The following is a 6,063-nucleotide window of genomic DNA, read 5'->3' as shown; positions in this document are numbered from 1 at the left end:
CTGGGATCGAGCCCCGCATCGGGCTCCCAGCTCGGCGGGGAGCCTGTTTCTCCCTCTGCCTACAGCTCTCCTTGCTTGTGCTCACTCTCTCTCTGACAAAAAAATAAAATCTTTTTAAAAACAAAACAAAACACCCCCTGTCTTTCCCTGTAAGGGAGGCTAACTTTGCTGCGAACAATCCTTTCTTTTCATTCGCTGATAATTTCTTATACCACCGTCCTTCCTATAAAAACTCCATTTTGCACATCCCCCAGAACACCCCTCTACTTGGTAGATGAAATGCTGCCCAGTGCATGAATTACTTAATAAAGCCAATTAGATCTTCATACTTACTTGGTTGAATTTTTGTTTTTTAACAGTGGTCCCTACCCATTAGACGCCAGTAGTGCCCTTCCTCAGTTGTGACAACCAAAAATGTCTCCAGACACTGCCCAGTGTCTCCTGGGGGAAAAAAAATCACCCCTTTTTGAGAACCACTGCTCTAAGACTTTGAATCAGAATCTACGTTTTAACAAGATCCTAGGTGATTTGCATGCATATTAAAATTTGAGAAGCCCTGCTCTATGATAGAGCAGCAATCCAAACTCTCACCCTCTCCTCTGAACTCTCACAGCCTTTGCTACCTGTGTCTCTTACCTGACAGGTCCTCACACCTCTCCTGTACTAGCATTTAGCTGTAGCTGGGAGCCCAGCTCGAGCCTGACGTGTTCTCAGTGCAGGAATACAGGTGTCCCTGGTGAGGCACACACCTGAAACTTTGTTTCTACCTGCATCTCTTCTCCTTCCTTCTTCTAAGGGAACGTTGATGTTCTTGGGAGAATGACCTTCCCTCACTCTTATCCCAGTAGCTGAGAGGGGGCCACCTACAGTCTCATGGGAGAGGAGGTCGATTTCACCCCAACTTCCACACGGATTGCTTCAGTGGCAGGCAATGAATTAAGCCAGGGAGACCCAATTTCAGAACTTTTGTAGGGACTAAAGACAAAGAAAAGATCTTTTTCCACCAAGACTGATAGCTATAAGGAAGATAGAAGCCTGGAATTTTGGGGTCAGCCAAGTGGAAACAGTCAGCCTGAGTGAAGACAACACAAAAGAAAACAGGACAGGAGAGAGACTGAGTTCTGACCACATTGTTCAAAGTCCTGGTTCCAGCCATATTTGAAGACTTGCCATGAGTTTTCAGTAATATAAAGTAATAAATTTCCTTAAAAAAAACAACTATGAGCAGCTTCAGTTGAGTTTCCATCACTGCAAACAGCAGTGTCCTGACTAACATGCGGGGACTGTCTGAGGAGTTAGGTCATCGGGGATATATGCCGGGGTCCTCTGCAGCCACGGGCTGAGACAGAAGTCCTCAGGAGGGTTCTAAGAGCCCCTGGCCACAAGCAGGGCCGCATCCGTGCCCAGGTCACCACCCTGATGCAAGGGAGGTCACAGCCTGGCGGCAGGGAGACCACAATGGTGTGGTCCCTCTGGATCCTCGAGGACTGCAGCTTTGGCAGCCAGGCAGATGCCCCCTGGACAGGAGAATAGCCTCACAGCCAGGACAGTGAAGAGCCACCACCCTCCAGTGACTTCAGGGCAGCAAAATTCCACAAGGGGGCAGGGCAGTCCAGAGTGGACCCAGGTGAGAGAAATGGGAGCTCTCTGAACACTTCCCTGGCAAGTCCAGCAGCACCAAGGGGACAGGGTAGTTTTGCAGCAAGCTGAGGTCTTGCATTCTGCAGATGGAGACTGAAGCCAAGGTTAGAGCTGGGTGCCCTAGATAGGAAAGGATCGGTGGCCCTAAGTGTCAGTAAGTTTTCCGGAGGATGCCCTGGGGAGGAGGCAAATGATCAGAGGGAATGGCCACAGGCTACCCTGGGGTTCCCAGCTTCACCAGCTCGGGCAGCGATGCCAGGCCAAGAGGACACGCAGCCCAGGACAGCAAACAACTTGGCAGTCAGGTCTGGCCCCTGACATCAAGCAGGATGGGGATTAGTCAGAATCAGGATCACTTGAAGAGGACCACAGCTGTGCTATTTCTTTCACATGTGTGTCTGTAGAACAGCATTAGGTCCTCTGTGTGTGGTCTCCGACCTCTCCAGAGCATGCTGGCAGGGGAGGGAAGGTTCGGTGTGCCTGAGCAGACGTGGAAGGGAATCCCAGCAGCAGAAACCTATAGGGGCCCGGCTTTTCCACGTCCTGGAACCTCCTCGCCGCTAAGAGCACAGGACAGCTGGGGGTGAGGTCTGAGGCATCCTCTAAAGCCAGGATAGGACAGCCACGATTCAGCCCTGTGGCCTCTCTCCTGAGCATAAATACAAGTGCCCCAACCTGCAACCACTTAGGAAGCAGAAACCAAACTCCAGCAGGTAAACAAACAAACTGGCGGGAAATCTGCTTTGCAAGTCGAAGCACCAGAGGAAACTCTAGACTCAGGCTCTGAGACAGAAAGCTCCTCCTACATCACCCAGCCCAAGTCCCTCAGGAAGCCAAAAACTGGAGAAGGCAGGGTGCTTGCCCAAATTGGTGACACAGCCAGGAGCCAAAGCCAGGCCTCCGGACCCAGGGTCTGGGGTTCTGTGCCATGTGCCACAGGACTTCCCTTCTGAGGGAAATCTCCATATTTCAGATGAAGAAAGAGACAAGGATTTCTGCGCCATGCATTTGTCGCTGCATCTGGACTTCTCACTCTGGAATGTTACAGTGGGAGCTCATTGCTATCACTTCCTTACAATAATGCCGGTTGCCATGACCTATAAAGCCACAGCCTTAGTAACCCAACCCAGCTCGAGCCACTGCCGAGTTAGAGGAGAAGAGTAGGGGCCATCATTTATTGAGCACTGCTCACAGTTCTCCAGACAGGAGAGAGAGAGGCTTTAAGGAATTGGCTCATATGGGATGCCTGGGTGGCTCAGTCGGTTAAGCGTCTGCATTTGGCTCAGGTCATGATCCCAGGGTCCTGGGATCGAGTCCCACATCAGGCTCCCTGCTCCACGGGGAGCCTGCTTCTCCCTCTGCCTCTGCATCTCTCTCTCTGTCTCTCATGAATGGATAAATAAAATCTTTAAAAAAAAAATGTGGCCAGTCTGAAATCCTGAATTTTGCAAGGCATGCCAGCAGGCTGGAAACTGCAGCAGGAGTCCGTGTTCCAGGCTCAAGTCCAAAGGCAGTCTAGAAGCAGAATTCCTTCCTCGTCAAGGGACCTCGGTCTTTTCCTCCAAGGCCTTCAATTCTTTAAAGGTTCTCTTATCTTATTGGAAGGTAATCTGCTTTACTCCAAGTCTACTGATTTCGATGTCAATCACATCTGAAAAATAACCACACAGCAACATCTAGATTGGTGATTGACCAAACAACTGGGTATCATAGCCTAGACCAGTGACACATAAAAATAACCACAGGAGCACCTGTCTGGCTCAGTTAGTAGAGCATGTGACTGTTTTTTGTAAACAAATTTGTTTATTTATCATTAATTCATTCATTTATTTATCTATCTATTTTTAAGGGTTTTTTTACTTTTTTTTTTTTTAAGTAATCTCTATGCCCAATGTGGGGCTCAAACTCATGACCCTGAGAGGGGTCATGAGCCAGCCGGGCACCCCGAGCATGTGACTCTTGATCTCAGGGTCATGAGTTGAAGCCCCACATTGGACGTGGAGCCTATCAAAAAAATTAAGTAAATAAAATAGGGGCACCTGGGTGGCTCAGTCATTAAGCGTCTGCCTTCGGCTCAAGTCATGATCCCAGGGTCCTGGGATGGAGCCCTGCATCGGGCTCCCTGCTCCACGGGAAGCCTGCTTCTCCGTCTCCCCCTGCTTGTGTTCCCTCTCTTGCTGTCTCTCTCTCTGTCAAATAAATAAAAATTTAAAATAAATAAATAAATAAATAAAATAACCATCACAAGCACTAACTCAGTGCCAGGCACTCAGATAACCCCAACAACAATCCTATGGACAGCCATCATCATCTTCAGAAAAGATAAAACCAAGGGCTTAAACCACAGCAAGGGGGGAACCAAGCCTGCAACCCCAGTCTCCCTTCCTTGTGCACAGCGTCCTCCTACTTCATCACTTCCTCTCTCTCAGCTGCTAGAGCACCAAAAGATGCTTCTAGGCTACAGGTTCTCAGTCCCTGATGCACATTAGGATCACTGGTAAAACTGATTTAAAAAACCAACCTTCAGACCTCATCTCCCCCCAGATCCTGATTCTGTTGGTCAGAGGTCCCCTGAGCATCAGTATTATAACCTCTCCCTCTCCTAACGTGCAGTGAGGCTGAGAATCCCTATTCTAGAAGGTGGGACAGTGAAAGGCAGGACCTCTCTTTTGCGGAGTGTAGATTGCCCAAAAAAAATACACAACCTGAAGGAAATCAAGTGGCTATAAAATAGCCTGTGGGAAAACTCGCAAATATTTTTCCTTTCTCAGCATGAAATTAGCCATTTCCCCTCTCATTTTAAAGTAGCTTACAACAAGTACTTCCTTAATTATTTAATTGGAAATACAAAAGGGTGAAAGTGAGTATAATTCATTCCAGCAATAAGCATTTTGTAAGCACCTGCTGAGTATTGAGCACTGTGCTGGGCAGCCAAGCAGTCAGATCTATGGAGGTTCCCATCTTTAGCCAGCTAGCCATTGGGTGGGCAGTCAGAACCACAGAATAATGTGGGAAGTGCAATGACAGAGACCTGTCCCAAAAGTCCCAGAGTCCAGAGATGGTGACCAGCCACAGACCAGAGAGGTGAAACGCTGAGCTTGATACTGTGAAGTCTGTGTTTTCAGAGACTTAGACTCTGAATGGATGTCCCTCCTTGGTCACCGAGGCCTCAAGGTGCTTCTGGCAGCCAGTCCCTTGTGAAGGGAATCAGCCAGGGCTCCCAGCTGCCCAGCAGAACCCATGCTGCCCTTTCCTGTCCCACCAGTCCTTAATGAAATGAGAAAAACTTCTACTTAGAGATTCTTGCTGTTAAAATGTCCCCCTTCTTTTCTGAACTGATCATAGAATTGGCTTTTGCTAATGTCCTGATGGCTAAAGCAATGATTGACAAGTCTATGCTGTTTCCCCAATAATTATAGGGGATACTTCCCAGGTACATGAACTCCAAAAACCTGGCAACCACCACACAAGACAATGACCTGGGGCCTCATGTGAGCAAGAATCTCTGGGAGCCTCAGCTTCCGTACCCAGACTTGTCCCCACCCTGCCCACCCACAGGCTGCCTGAATAAACTACATATAACATACCCAGACTGTCAGCTCTTTGAAAGAGAATACCTATGTTTTGGAGCAGGATATTGGTAGAATTGTTGAATTGGATATTTCCATGTGTTTATTAGGAAACAAACAGGGCGTCTGGGTGGCTTAGTCGGTTGGGCATCTGCCTTCGGCTTGGGTCATGATCCCAGGGTCCTGGGATCGAGTTCCATGTCAGGCTCCCTGCTCAATGGGGAGCCTGCTTCTCCCTTGCCCCTATCCCTGCTCGATATCTCTCTCTCTCTCAAATAAATAAATAAAAACTTAAAAAAAAAAAAAAGGAAACAATTACAATCATGTACCATGTAAGTTAGAAAATGAGGACAGGATAACTTTGCTACTATTAGGACTCGGACTTCTTGGACTGGACATCCCTAGCTAAACCAGGGGAGTAGACCACAAACTTTGGTTTCTCCCACTCCAGACATGGGATACTGGCCCATCGCTGATGTGGCCCTTCGTAAATAAATCAACTGAAAATGGGCTCACACTTGGCAGGAGGGACTACTAATGTATCAAGGTAAACCTACTACAATAAAATAAAATTGTCTTTGAGGGGGCAAGAACCTTATAAGGACAAAAAGGGCAAAAAAAAATTAATCAAATTGTGCAAAAAGAGAACTGAGAAACCTCAGGGGAAGCCCCTGGCCTCCCCTCTGGCTGACCCCAGACCCCAGCACTCCAAGTGCTGCCTCCTCCAGCATGGTTCCAGCCCTGGTGGTGGATGGGCCAATCCTGCCAACATCAGGAAGGGTGTGGATTTGACCCTTAACCAACAGTCCTGCCAGGATCAAGGAAAGAGAACTAGCAAACCTGTACTCCCAAG

At 48.3% G+C, this 6,063-nt stretch overlaps 1 long non-coding RNA gene across 1 annotated transcript; it reads right to left on the bottom strand.

Moving 5' to 3' along the window:
- Positions 1–1,115: 1,115 nt before the first annotated feature.
- Positions 1,116–5,168, bottom strand: LOC145722725 (uncharacterized). Its single transcript, XR_014147203.1, has 2 exons — positions 3,681–5,168; positions 1,116–3,292 (listed from the first exon to the last, which is right to left on the bottom strand). It is a non-coding gene; the product is annotated as an uncharacterized LOC145722725 (long non-coding RNA).
- Positions 5,169–6,063: the final 895 nt, after the last annotated feature.

The sequence above is a fragment of the Leptonychotes weddellii genome, chromosome 1, assembly GCF_054177405.1.
Source record: "Leptonychotes weddellii isolate Sample4059 chromosome 1, ASM5417740v2, whole genome shotgun sequence".
Taxonomy (NCBI): domain Eukaryota; kingdom Metazoa; phylum Chordata; class Mammalia; order Carnivora; family Phocidae; genus Leptonychotes; species Leptonychotes weddellii.
Note: the sequence above shows the minus strand (reverse complement) of the source record. Positions and strands in the feature narration are given on the sequence as shown.